This window comes from Rutidosis leptorrhynchoides, chromosome 1, assembly GCF_046630445.1.
Source record: "Rutidosis leptorrhynchoides isolate AG116_Rl617_1_P2 chromosome 1, CSIRO_AGI_Rlap_v1, whole genome shotgun sequence".
NCBI classification, from domain to species: Eukaryota; Viridiplantae; Streptophyta; class Magnoliopsida; order Asterales; family Asteraceae; genus Rutidosis; species Rutidosis leptorrhynchoides.
In genome coordinates, this window is record NC_092333.1 from 380969875 (window position 1) to 380984653 (window position 14779).

The 14779-nt window shown below is 33.5% G+C and overlaps 1 non-coding gene across 1 annotated transcript; it reads left to right on the plus strand.

Moving 5' to 3' along the window:
• The first annotated feature begins 13369 nt into the window (after nucleotides 1-13369).
• LOC139887189 (small nucleolar RNA R71) lies at nucleotides 13370-13476 on the plus strand. The gene has a single exon (XR_011773029.1). It is a non-coding gene; the product is annotated as a small nucleolar RNA R71 (small nucleolar RNA).
• The last annotated feature ends 1303 nt before the right edge of the window (nucleotides 13477-14779 follow it).

Here is a 14779-nt window from a genome sequence, read left to right on the forward strand (position 1 = left end):
AGTAAAATATCAGGCATAACAATCGAGGCAGATGATCGCATTTAATCAAAGAGGATCCTAATTTCCTTATTCACTGAGATAACCGAATCTTATATAGATTTTGAAAGATTTTCTTTCAATTCCTTGAATTCCGGAAATCCACCGTAATCTCTATCTCAATCTTTTGTGATAACTTCACCTATACTCATCGAGTAATCGAATTGTTTTATCTATATTAATCAATAATGATAAAACTCTATTCATCAACTCGTATTCATCATGAAAACATTTTTATTGTTAGCCATGACTACCACACTCAAATTTCGGGACGAAATTTCTTTAACGGATAGGTACTGTGACGACCCGAAAAATTTCGACTAATTTTAAACCAAACTCTTGATACGATTTTGTATTTTTGACACGATAAGAAAAACCTGTTAGGTTGAGGCTCAAAAATTTTGAACAGTTCAATTGACCTTCGACCACCATCACCTTCCTAAATCACGAACCATCGGATACCATCACTTTTGGAGCCCTCATCAAACCGCCATCACCATCTTAAACTACCACTCGTCATTTTTTTTCTGCACAACCGCCACCTCAACCACCATTTTCTAAGCCTATAATCCTCGATTTATAATCTAGCAGCTTAAATGCCAGAAGTGGTTTTGTTCAGGTTGTTTGTATACTCTGTTAGTGCAACAAGAACTCGACTGAATTAGCTATAAAAGCAGGAGAATTAACTAGTAAATGTTTGTAAACAGAATATACAACCCACAAAACATCACCACCGTAGCACACTACCCTCTTCATCTTCACCACCTCACCATGCACCACTGTTTATGCTACCACTATGCTTACATATGAGTCGAGGCAACAAAGAGAGGGTTTTCATGCAATGGCTGAAACGAAAAATGACCAAGAAACTTAGCAACACACTTGCCGTATTCAAATGAACAATTATGTTTCAACAGTTGTTGACGTACATAAGTATAACAAACACAGCAATGTTTACAACCTTCTTCTCGCGTGTTTTCATGTTCTTGTTCCTGTTGTATTGTTTCGAGCTGTCTTGGCCGTAAAACCACAACCACCATTACCATCACATCACCACAGATCACCGCTAGTACTGCTACTATTTTGTTGCTGATCGAAGACCACTCAAACACCACCAAACCGCCACATTTTATATCTTTCTCGCTATATTCGAAGCTATTGCAGGCTGCTACTTATTTCTATTTTAAACCCGCGAACAAACCACACTCATACAAAATGCTGTACTATTCTATTTTTGATAGGGATACAGTAACGATGTAATAGGAAGATGGTTACAACGATGAACGATGATGAAGAAGCTATATGAAAAGGCGTCTGATCAAATCTAATACATTTACACCCAGTATATCGATTTATTTACTGTGTTGGGTCCATTAAATTCAAAATATGGATTTTGATTATTTGAACTTGTTAAACTTGATATGTGGGCATCAATTCGATTTATGTTATTGGGCCAAAAGAAATCTGGTTTATGAATTGGGCTGCTACTATGTTCAAACCCAAATACATGATGGTGTATATGATACTGAAACTTGATTTGATGATACATGGTAAAAAGGAAACAGGAAATGTCAGGTTAAATAAATTAGTTCTGTAAAATAACTCAGAAATGTGTAAAGAGATGAATGGTTAGGTAGTTTGAGGGGTGAACGAGAGGTTTTGGGTTCGAGCCTGAACAAAGGCAGTTATTTTCTTTTTTGGAGCTTTTTCATGTGAGGTAGTATTATTATTACTCTTATTATTATTATTATTATTATTATTATTATTATTATTATTATTATTATTATTATTATTATTATTATTATTATTATTATTATTATCAAGTATTAAGTATTAAGTATTAAGTATTAGTATTAGTATTATTATCATTATTAGTAAACTTATTATTATTATAGATATTATAATTATCATTACTATTATTTTGATTATTTTATTATTATTATTATTATTATTATTATTATTATTATTATTATTATTATTATTATTATTATTATTATTATTATTGTTATTATTATTATTAGTATTATTATTATTAATGTAAAATAAAACAACTTTTTATTTGTTATTATTATTATCAATATTATTTTATCAAATAACTATTAGTTATATAAAACCATAATTACTACATATAACCTAACTATATTAATATTTTTATAATAAATATTAATAAATGCAATTAATTAGGTTATTAATGAAACACGTAATTAAAATAACAATTTAATCACTAATAATACGTAAACTTGTTCAATTACGATTATATGTGTTAATATATATATATATATATATATATATATATATATATATATATATATATATATATATATATATATATATATATATATATATATATATATATATAAATGATATAGGTTCGTGAATCCGAGGCCAACCCTGCATTGTTCAGTATCGTCGTATGCATATTTTTACTACAAAATATCGTATAGTGAGTTTCATTTGCTCCCTTTTTAAATTCTTTTGCAATATATATTTTTGGGACTGAGAATACATGCGCTGCTTTTATAACTGTTTTACGAAATAGACACAAGTACTTGAAACTACATTCTATGGTTAAATTATTATACCGGATATCACCCTTTTTAGCTTGGTAGCCTAAGAATTAGGGAACAGACCCCTTAATTGACGCGAATCCTATAGATAGATCTATTGGGCTTAACAAACCCCATCCTGGTTATGGATGCTTTAGTACTTCGATTTTATATACAGATGAGTGTACCTGTATATTTGGGGATATTCTAAATGCATATGTTAATGTCGGTTACCAGGTGTTCACCATATGAATGATTTTTGCAGATGAGTGTTCCTGCAGTTAACTATGAAAATGAAATCTTGTGGTCTATTAAAACTACGAAATGATTGATTATGAGAAATAAATGAACTCACCAACCTTTTGGTTGACACTTTTAAGCATGTTTATTCTCAGGTATGAAAGAAATCTTTTGCTGTGCATTTTCTCATTTTAGAGATATTACTTGGAGTCATTCATGATGTATTTCAAAAGACGTTGCATTCGAGTCATTGAGTTCAACAAGATTATTGTTAAGTCGTTTATAGTTTGGTGTTCTTAGCAGCACGGAAGTTATTTCCATAAGGTGTCCAAATTGCATTAAGCTTTTTCAGGAACTTCCTGTTCAGCTCCTGGTTTTCTTTCTTCACTCCTACTTTCCTCAGCTAATAGATTACTTCACAGAAGCATTTGTAACAATCTTTCAGTGGCTCATCAAATTTCTAGAAACAATCCTCATACAGGGCAATAGAAATGTCGAGCTTGGTTTGATCGGATTGGTTGTATCCTTCCTGCTGACGAGTTATTTCATCCAGAAGTTCTTTTCCTGATTTCAAGGAGCTGATGGATTTATACATGTCATATGGAAGATCTTACATGATGAATGTTCTTGAGTCAATGTCAGCTTGAGCTCTCTTGACATTGTCACCTTCGAGTTCATATGGCTTCAGGGGAACACTAGTTTCGGGATGAGGAAACATCTTTGGGCCATTTAGAAAAGAATCTCAAAGATCCTTTATTTGTTCTCCTTTTCCATCAATGAAGTTGTTAAATATTCCTTTTCATTCGTCGAACAGCTCCTCTAACAGCATGGGTGGACGAGTATCTGAGCCCATAACCAAAGCATCATAATTTTCCATTGCCATCTTAACTAAAAGTGGAATAGTATAATGCAAATGTATATGGCCAGAGGAAAAAATTTAACTGACACGACTAGGTTTTCGAGCAACTAGGGTTTAAAGGTGTCACAGTTCCCGAGCAGAAACATTAAGGTTTTAAGCATAACTACTTTTATGAAACAAGGTGGTTTTCGAGCAAAACCAAGTTTCTGGTCAACCTAGGTTTTCGAGCACTAATAGGATTTCGAGCAGTCAAAGTATTCGAGTTATAACCTAGTTCTCGAGCAGACAGACTAGGCTTTTGAGAAAAACCAATTTTATAAAATAAGGTAGTTTTCGAGCAAAACCATGTTATCTGGTCAAACTAGGTTTTCGAGCACAGACAAGTTTAGGTCAAGGTTTTCGAGCAGCTTCTCGAGAACTATTCAAGTTTTCGAGCAACGTACGAGTTTTCGACTAAGGTTTTTATGCAAAATTTTGGACAAGTATCCAAGCACTGTTCAAGGTTTTTGAGCACTTTGATCAAGATTTTTGAGCAGTGTTCAAAGTTTTCGAGCAGCTTGATCAACTTTTTCAAGCACTTATTTGATTATGTTTTCGAGCTGTTTGCTGAACAAATTAAGTTCCAAATAGTTCAAGTTTGATTTAAGTCGAACTGTTTCAGTACACAAGGTGGTTTGACTTCTTGATTAAAACATCTATGCACTTGATTATCTTAAACACAAGGACAAAAAGGGGTCTTACACACAAGGACAAGTACAAGTACTTTGTCCTTTATATGACACAAATCAAGGCTGCATGCATGACAAGATGGTATTTTTACATTAACTAGGGGACAAAAGGATATTCGGTGGGTATTATCCAGTGGACTAAAACATGGAACCAAAAATCAGTCAAAGTTCAAATTCTTGGAGCCAAAACAGAGGGTTTTCGAGCACGTAGTTAGGTTTTAGTCAGTCAATGGTGATTTTTAGTCAGAAATAAGTGGTTTTCGAGCAGTATATTAAATAGAAGACATGTTTCCGAGCAGTCTGAGATTTAGGTATATTAATCACCCCTAACATATTTGTTTCAATAATTTGTCATACATATACAGTTTAAACACAGAGATAGAACCGTAAACTTATGAACCCAAGTAAGAAGAGTAGCAGAAGCAGGTTTTAGAGCATATATATATATATATATATATATATATATATATATATATATATATATATATATATATATATATATATATATATATGTATATATGTGTGTGTGTGTGTGTGTGTGTGTGTGTGATGACCCGGAAATTTCTGACCAAATTTAAACTTAATTTTTTTATGATTTTGACACGATAAGCAAAGTCTGTAAAGTTGAGTCTCAAAAAGTTTGAACTATTTTCAAATATTCATGTGACCTTCGACTGTCCCCGATGATGATTTACGAACCATTGCTTGAACTATTCAGGTAACGATTCTAACCAATCTTTGGCTTCTCCCTTTAAAGTCCAGGGAAATAACATGAGATATATCTGTTCATCCTCAACTTCTCGGATTTTGAATAGTGTACAAATTCTATTAAAGGTTCGAAGGTGTTTGTTTGGATCTTCTTTTGCTGTTCCGCCGAATTGGCATTGATTAGTGACCACGTGTAGGATTTGTCCTTTGATTTCATAATCTGGTGCATTAATATTTGGCTTAATAATGGCATGACCTTGGCCCGTGCGTGTAGCTCTCATTCGGTCTTCCATACTTAGAGGTTCCGTTACTTCCATAATTGAATTTGTTGAATACGAATCACTAGAGGATTCCGATTTAACGGTTTGTGGTTCAGGAGGAATAATTAGTGGTTCAGGATCTTGGAATTGTCCTTGAATATCCTCCGAGTTCTTAGTTGTGAAGTCGGGTTCAAAAGATGGATTATCGGAAATTTGCGTTGGAGTTCTTGGTCGACTAGATGACGATTCTAAAGAAAAATCAACGGCGACAATATTGGCTAGATGTCTTGATCGAGTTACAGGTGGTGAACGTATAAAAGGTGGTGAACGTCTTGCTCGGTGCATTCACAGAATATCCTATTAGTTATAAAAAGAATAAGAAAAACTTATATAAGTTGTCCAATTAATAGACTTTTCTGATTTTGCCCACGTTTCGAATAGCCAAAAGATGTAGCAGGAAGCCAGGACCCTTTAAATCGGAAGCCCACAACTTGCCACTAACAAATCCAACTATTACTACGAACCAGAAAAATGTCAACGTCTATCAATTTAACCACTTAATAATTTTTCTTTCCGTTTGGAGATTTAGATAAGAAATAGAGAAAATTCTAAGTTCTAAAAACTAGAGCGTCGAGAAATAAGAAAGAAATAGATTGCGCGCCGAAAAATGTCGAAAAAAATAAAAAGGTCGAAGAATAAGCGTCGAAAAATAAAAATAAGAAAGTAGCGCGAAAAATGGCGTCGCAAAATTCTAAAGCACCTAAATCTTAATCTAAGGAATAAGCACTTAAGGGATTTTACGGCAAAGCCTAAAAATTCTAGAAATAAACTAAGGCAAATAATAGTAAGGAAAACTATTCTTAGTGAATTTAATTTTTATGTTAGAAAATTACTAAGTCTAAAAAAAAAAATTTATTTTTTTTAAACACGTGACTCACTCAGAAAACATCCTTATATTGATTTATTTGTTGACCAAAATTCAAGAGTTGCACCTTATTTCTTTCTTTTGCACTTGGATCAAGCACACAACACAAATTAATTATTTTTCCTTGCTTTCTTTTGATATGCGTTGACTGGAGTAAACCCCAAAGGGGTACAGCAGTTACAGCGAATCCAATGCACACTCCTTGATTTATGTATTTATTATTATTAATTTCTTTATTTATTTTATTTATTATTTTTTTTTTATTTTTTTTTTAATATCGTATGCGCATGACAGTTTTTTTTTTTTTTTTTATAATATTGATGATTGAGATTGAGATGGAGATTGATTGATTAGTGGGGACAAGAGAATACGCATGCTTGAAATCTCTTATGTCCTTGTCCCCCACTTTTTTTTTTTTTTTTTTTTGTCAGCACATGCAAATAAATTATGGAGACATTTCTACCTTTAAATTGAATCAAGATAGATAGATAGATGGAGTAACAAAGTACGAGCAAACCTACTTTCAAATCGTCTTTTTTTTTTTAAGAGTGATGTTGAAGAGGTGTATGTCGTATGCGACGAAGAGTATGGTAAAGAAGTCAAAGAAGTTTCCGGTGGCTTTTAAGTTGGTTTTTTTTTTTTTTTATAATGTTTCTAGAGATAGAAAAAGAGTGGTGATGATGGGTCTAATGAAGAGTGGCAGCCGGCGCAGATGAACGGTGGATACTGGCAGCGTTTGATAGGTGACGATAGTGTTTTTTTTTTTTTTTTTTTTTTACGTAGTACAATAGAGACTTAGATTTTCGGTTTTTAGATTTTTAAATTTTTAAATATTTAAAATGTAATTTTTTTATAAAAACTAAATAAAACTTAATAAATTTTTTTTCTGTGGCGTTTCGCTTCGGCTGTCCCCGGCAGCGGCGCCAAAAATACTTGATGTTGTAGGGATGGGGTACGAAATAGTATTATTTTTAGTACGAAATACTATTAAATATGCTACAATTTTACACAAGTTATTTATTTATTTATCGAGTGGATATACTTAAACCTTGCTATAACACTTATAGGCAGTGTACCTAATCGTATTATAGTATAGTTTTTAGTAAGTCCGGTTCGTTCCACAGGGAAAGCTCGAGAAGTTTAACGCACACAAAATAGAAAAATAGAAAAATATATATCTATAAAGTAGTAGTATTATTATTATATAAAGGGGGGTTTTACCGTTTAATGACCGGTTTGTCGATTTTAAGCGTAAAAATAAATGACGGAATTTAAAGTGCATAAAATAAAATTACAGTAAAATAAATGACAGAAAATAAAATTACAGTAATTAAAAGTACGGTGAGAAATATAATAAAACAATTATGCTTATTTAAACTTCCATAACCATGATGTTTGACTTTTTGATTTTAGTTTAGTCCAATGGGTTAATTGTCCTTTGTCCTGGAGTATTTGAAATCTATATGGTTTTTGTCCAAAATAGATCATCGGTCATAATTATAAATTGCTCGGCAAATTAGCCTTATTCCCGAAGTTAAATATTCCAACTAATTAGGGATCCGAACTGTAACAAGGTCTTAATACTTTGTTTAATGAATACACCAGGTTATCGACTGCGTGTAATCCAAGGTTTTAATTCTTTATTAACAATTACACCAAGTGCCCTTGAATGTAATTCACCCCTGTTTTATTGGTCCATGAATATTAATTTATCCAATTGATCACTTTGAATAATCAATTACCCAACCCAAATAATTAATTAAACGATTGTAAAGGATGTCGAATAAATGTCACTAAATAGGACATCCATAACCATTTAATAATTTATTTAGATTAATTAATTTGAAGATAGGTTCGACAGGCTCCCCTGAGTTGTCACCCAATTTAGACAATACCCCCCATCTATTAATTGTCCATGGTCCAAAGTCCACAAGAGTCGGTCTTTTGTCCATATCCTAATTATGGTCCAAAGTCCAATAGTCCCGTCTTAATTTAGTCCAACATCACGATTACTTCGGTATTAAATAAGCATAATAACGGCTTAGCTACTAGACATTAAATTAAAAAGGAAGTTCATAACTTACAGTGGGTATTAATTTTGTAGCGTCACCCGGACAGAGTTCTGACTTAAAACCCGTAAATTAATTGTACCATAACTAAAACTAAATCATTATTATTAAATTTAAAAGTAAAATTAAAATTATAATATATATATTACATATACGTTTACATACATATATATATATATATATATATATATATATATATATATATATATATATATATATAGAGATTTTGATTGATAAAGGGATGGATAGATCGAGCAGAGAACGAGGCCTTTTATAGGCGAAATATAGATTTGAATTTTCATTTATGACCCCTGAACTATGCTCAATTAACAACTTTTTATTATTTAATATTATTCTTATTATGAATTATTTAAATATTATATTTTATTCTTGTGCATAGTTGACTCGTAATTTTTACACCGTTGCGTCGAGCGTTGAGAGTTGACTCATGTCCCGGTTCCGGATTTTCGAACGTCCTTGCGTACTATTTTATATCGTGTACTTTGCGTTTTGTAACTTGTACTCTTGTCATTTTTAGACGTTCCTCATCAATAAATTGAACCTTTTTAATTGTATCTTGTATATTTGAGCTTTTTGGACCTTTGCATCTTCAAATCGTCATTTTCGCCTTTTGTCTTCGCACTTATTTAATATAAACGAATATTACTTGAAAATGGAACAATTGCAACTAAAATCTTGTCTTTCTTGAGGGATAATGCTATGAAATATATGTTCCTTTTTAGCCTTATCAATATCCCCACACTTGAGCGTTGCTTGTCCTCAAGCAATACAGTCTTGAAATAAGATAATACAAATCACACGAATCACTTCTTTATTCTTCATACTTTGTACATCAGTGATTTTGATATGGTGGTATAAACAATGATAGTAACGATATAATCATGGTTAAAGGTGGGTGTGTCATCCACAGTTGCCTTGGGTTTAGGTCAACGACACTTGAAATCAAATAGCCGATTTACTTTCGGTTTCCAAAGCAAAGTGCACATTTGAAAGGCGGTTTACAGTCCCACATGACTATAAAAATGTAGATCTCTAAGGAAATTGGATCTTTATGAAAACTTTTGATCTTTTGAAAATTTAATCTAGCTATTACCCTAGACAAGTTTCCTGATATAATCCACCATTAGTGTAAAAAAAAAAATATTTGTGGATCGGTATTTTGGCTAAAACTTTTAGGTTCGTGTAATCCACTGCTATCCCGGTATCGGAAAGCACACATCCAGTTTACTTGTTCCGTATATTACCTTTCGGTAAACTACCGTCCGGTTGTAAAGGAAAGCGATGAACAAGAAACTGTTAAGGCAATGTCTAATGACATGCATTTGTTCATGGTCTAATTTCGTGTCGGATGCTAGTACTATCCTTGGTAGGAGCAATAGTAAAGATCATCCTATAATTTTTTTCGGTCTGGCACAAGGTCCTGTCTCCGACCATGCTATGCAACCACCGTTCTTACGGTTGACACCCGATTTGGTTCAGGTGACCTAATGAATTCTGATGAATTCTCAGGATTTTACGTTCAATGGTAATGAACGCATTGAAAATAGGTTTTCAGAAAACAAATCGGTTTTATTTTTGATCAAAATATTTTCTCGTTCAAGCTCGAGTTTAGATATCATTGAATTCCATGAGTTTGTAATTCTCAATCTTTAAGGTCAATCTCTAGGATTGAGTAATATCAGTCTTAAAAGCTGATTTTTGATCTTTAAGGAGATTATCCTTTCTGAGGATTTGATTCATTAGTCTTATCAAGCTAATTTGCACGGTGCCTCCCCATTGTACGAGATAAATCCTTCTCATGGTTAGGATAAATCTGACCACCTGGCGACCCTGTTTGATGCTGAGGTCCGTGGATTTCCAGCTGATTTTAGTGATGACTTTTCTAGATTTTTCGTCAACCTACAGCTGGTCTGGACGACAACTTCTTGACCTAAATCAAGAAGCGTGTGTCTTTTTCGGAAGACTTTACTTCCTTTTAATGATGGAATTGATTCATCGTGTAGATCCATCTTTCTTACAGTAAATCGGGTAAAACTGATTAGTATCGTCCAAAGCAAAAGTACCTGCAATAATTCTTATACAAAAATGTGATAGATAGTTTTTAATTGAATAACATGGTACATTCTCCCCACACTTAGTTTCTTTCTTTACCTTTTTATTCTCCTTTATTCCATTTTAAATGAATTCAAGCGTTTTAAGTTGTTTCTCAATTTATGTCCTTTTCGAGGTAACGATAATTTCGGTATTAACACCTAGTTTTCATCGTTCATAAATATGTATAAACATGATTTTGAGTTCATTTAGTTGAAAAATTTTCAAATTTTCACAAATAGCAATTAAACCAAGTGTAAACCCGAGAGAATTTATAACCCTTCCCCACACTTGAGATCATGCAATGCCCTCATTTGCATGAAATCAGACTATAATTATAAATTCATGAGGGTGATTAGTGTAGAAAAGTGATTAAAAATACCGAGTTTGATATTTTGCGTCTTGTCGTCAAAATCAGTAGCTTTTGTTGAACTTAATGTTAGTCTTTGAAAGTGCGTTGTTTTACCCTGTTGTTTACATGATAAAATACAAACACATATACATATTTTTGAAGTTGGGTATATTACCCCACATTCAAAAATTTATAAAATCTAAAAAAAAAAAAAAAAAAAAAAAAAATTTTGGCATACTTTAGATCAATAAAATTAAAAATAATGATAATAAAATTTGCCGTCCCACCCTCGGGTAAAGCAATTTCGGCTCAACGACCTAGTCTTTAACTCACGACAAATTTTAGAAAGCATTTTTTTTTTCAACTTAATGAAATAAAGTAAATTTTGTTTTTTTTTTAAAAAAAAACACACAAAACTTAAATTTAAAAAGCATATTAATTTCATAAAAAAAACTATAAAACAAAAAATTTAGAATAGGGGGAGAAAACTAGTTCTTTAGTGTCTGCTAGCGGAAAAGACCAATCAGATTCCATTCTCGGAACTACACGAGAACAGAACAACTATCTCTAGACAGCATTTTCTTAGAACACTTGAATCTCCCCACACTTAGGTAGCTGTGGTGTCGAAATTATGATTAGCTTTATCGTCAATTTCTCTTGGCCCATAATCAACTTGCATATCTGTGACTTTCTCTTTAAGCCATTGGTCGGATTCCTGTGTAATATCCACAATTTCAACTAGCTTCACCTTTTCTTTAGGCGATAGATTGGATACTAATCGGTTACATAACTTAAAGTTCCCCTTACTTCTAGCATCGCGAATCCGTTTAATAAGTTTCTTCATTGAACTATTAATAACGGGGTCATTTAATTTCGTATCAACAACGGGGTTCTTTATTATCAGGTCATCATTAGGTGTTACTTCATCTTCCCCACACTTAGGCGTTTCATTATTATTAAGCACTGCCGTTGGAGTTGGTAAAACAACATGGTTCTTACCAATCGTTTTTACTGGTTCAACGGTTTTGGTTGGTGGAGATTTAGACTTTCGAATCATAAAGGTGATCGATTTGTCACCACTTTTAAGTGTCATTCTACCGTTTCTTACATCAAAGAATGCCCCGGTGGACGCTAAGAATGGTCGACCTAAAATTAGAGGAATGTTTGGGTCCTCTTCTATGTCAATGACATTGAATTCGACTAGAAAGGTTAAATTGCCTACTTGAACGGGTAGGTTGTCGGTAATTCCAACTGGGTGCTTAATGGTTTGATCAAATAGTCGAACACTCATATCCGTTGGACTTAACTCACCTACACCTAATCTCTTATATAAGGAAAGAGGCATAACACTCACACTCGCACCTAAATCTGCTAGTGCATCATACATAACACAATCACTAAGTAGACAAGGAATAATAAATTCACCCGGATCACCTACTCTAGGTGGAGGTTTTGGTGGAACTGTATTCACCGGGTTTACTTCTACGGTTTTTGTTTCTTGTACTTTCTTATTCTTTTTCTTCTTCTTCTTTCCAGAGGTATCACAATCTTTATTACCTATCACTTGCTCATACTTAACTCCTTTTCTTGGAAACGGGATGGGTGGTTTGTATGGTGCCACCACTGGCTTTACATACTCGGGTGGTGGTGGTGTAACTTATTCATTGTTACTCTCATCTAAAACCTTCCCATCTTCTGGTGCTGGTTTTTCAGAATTCGTTGAAACCATATTAACATTCTCATTCCGAGGATTTGCTTCAGTATTACTCGGTAGCTTTCCTTGTTCCCTCTCACTCATCATGCTAGCAAGAGTACCTACGTGTTTTTCTAGATTCAAAATGGAAGCTTGTTGAGTTCTTAATGACTGATCAAACCTCTCATTCGTTTGGGTTTGAGATGTAATAAATTGTGCTTGAGATTCAACTAGCTTTGCCATCATTTCTTCTAGATTTGACTTTTTCTCTTCGGTTTGTTGTGGTGGTTTATACAAGCTAGGTTTTTGTTGATTGAAAGTGTTGTTTTGAGTTGGTTGGTTATTCGGACCTTGTTGGTTATACCAGTTATTTTCGGGTCCTTTTGGATTGTAAAGAATGTTTTGATTTCGATTGAAGTTTAGCTTTGGCGGTTGATAATTATTTCCAGGCCTTTGGTTCATATAGGAAACATTCTCTCGTTGTTCCATGGTTGGTTCAACATTACAATCTTTCATTAAGTGTGGTCCACCGCATTGCTCACAACTGATTTGTATTGCGTGGATATCTTTATTCATCTTTTCCATTCGTCTTTCGAAAGCATCTATTTTTGCGAAAACGGAATCAAAGTCATGGCTAGAATCGGCTCTAGCCACTTTAGATGATCGAAAGATATCTTTTTCTTGATGCCACTCATGTGAGTGGGAGGCTGTGTTATCAATAATTTTGTAAGCTTCAGTTGCGGTTTTCTTCATAATGGAACCACCAGCTGTTATGTCGATATCTTTTCTTGTAGCAACGTTGACACCTTGGTAGAATATTTGTACTATTTGATAAGTGTCTAAACCGTGTTGAGGACATCCTCTCAACATCCTTCCGAATCTTGTCCACGCCTCATATAACGTTTCATTTAGCTTTTGTGCGAACGTAACAATTTCTCCTTGAAGTCTCACGGCTTTAGATGCCGGAAAGAATTGTTTAAGAAATTTTTCAACTAAAACATCCCATGTATCAATCGCCCCATCAGGTAACGATTCTAACCAATCTTTGGCTTCTCACTTTAAAGTCCAGGGAAATAACATGAGATATATCTGTTCATCCTCAACTTCTCGGATTTTGAATAGTGTACAAATTCTATTAAAGGTTCGAAGGTGTTCGTTTGGATCTTCTTTTGCTGTTCCACCGAATTGGCATTGATTAGTGACCATGTGTAGGATTTGTCCTTTGATTTCATAATCTGGTGCATTAATGTTTGGCTTAATAATGGCATGACCTTGGCCCGTGCGTGTAGCTCTCATTCGGTCTTCCATTCTTAGAGGTTCCGTTACTTCCATAATTGAATTTGTTGAATACGAATCACTAGAGGATTCCGATTTAACGGTTTGTGGTTCAGGAGGAATAATTAGTGGTTCAGGATCTTGGAATTGTCCTTGAATATCCTCCGAGTTCTTAGTTGTGAAGTCGGGTTCAAAAGATGGATTATCGGAAATTTGCGTTGGAGTTCTTGGTCGACTAGATGACGATTCTAAAGAAAAATCAACGGCGACAATATTGGCTAGATGTCTTGATCGAGTTACAGGTGGTGAATGTATAAAAGGTGGTGAACGTCTTGCTCGGTGCATTCACAGAATATCCTATTAGTTATAAAAAGAATAAGAAAAACTTATATAAGTTGTCCAATTAATAGACTTTTCTGATTTTGCCCACGTTTCGAATAGCCAAAAGATGTAGCAGGAAGCCAGGACCCTTTAAATCGGAAGCCCACAACTTGCCACTAACAAATCCAACTATTACTACGAACCAGAAAAATGTCAACGTCTATCAATTTAACCACTTAATAATTTTTCTTTCCGTTTGGAGATTTAGATAAGAAATAGAGAAAATTCTAAGTTCTAAAAACTAGAGCGTCGAGAAATAAGAAAGAAATAGATTGCGCGTCGAAAAATGTCGAAAAAAATAAAAAGGCCGAAGAATAAGCGTCGAAAAATAAAAATAAGAAAGTAGCGCGAAAAATGGCGTCGCAAAATTCTAAAGCACCTAAATCTTAATCTAAGGAATAAGCACTTAAGGGATTTTACGGCAAAGCCTAAAAATTCTAGAAATAAACTAAGGCAAATAATAGTAAGGAAAACTATTCTTAGTGAATTTAATTTTTATGTTAGAAAATTACTAAGTCTAAAAAAAAAATTTTATTTTTTTTTAAACACGTGACTCACTCAGAAAACATCCTTATATTGATTTATTTGTTGACCA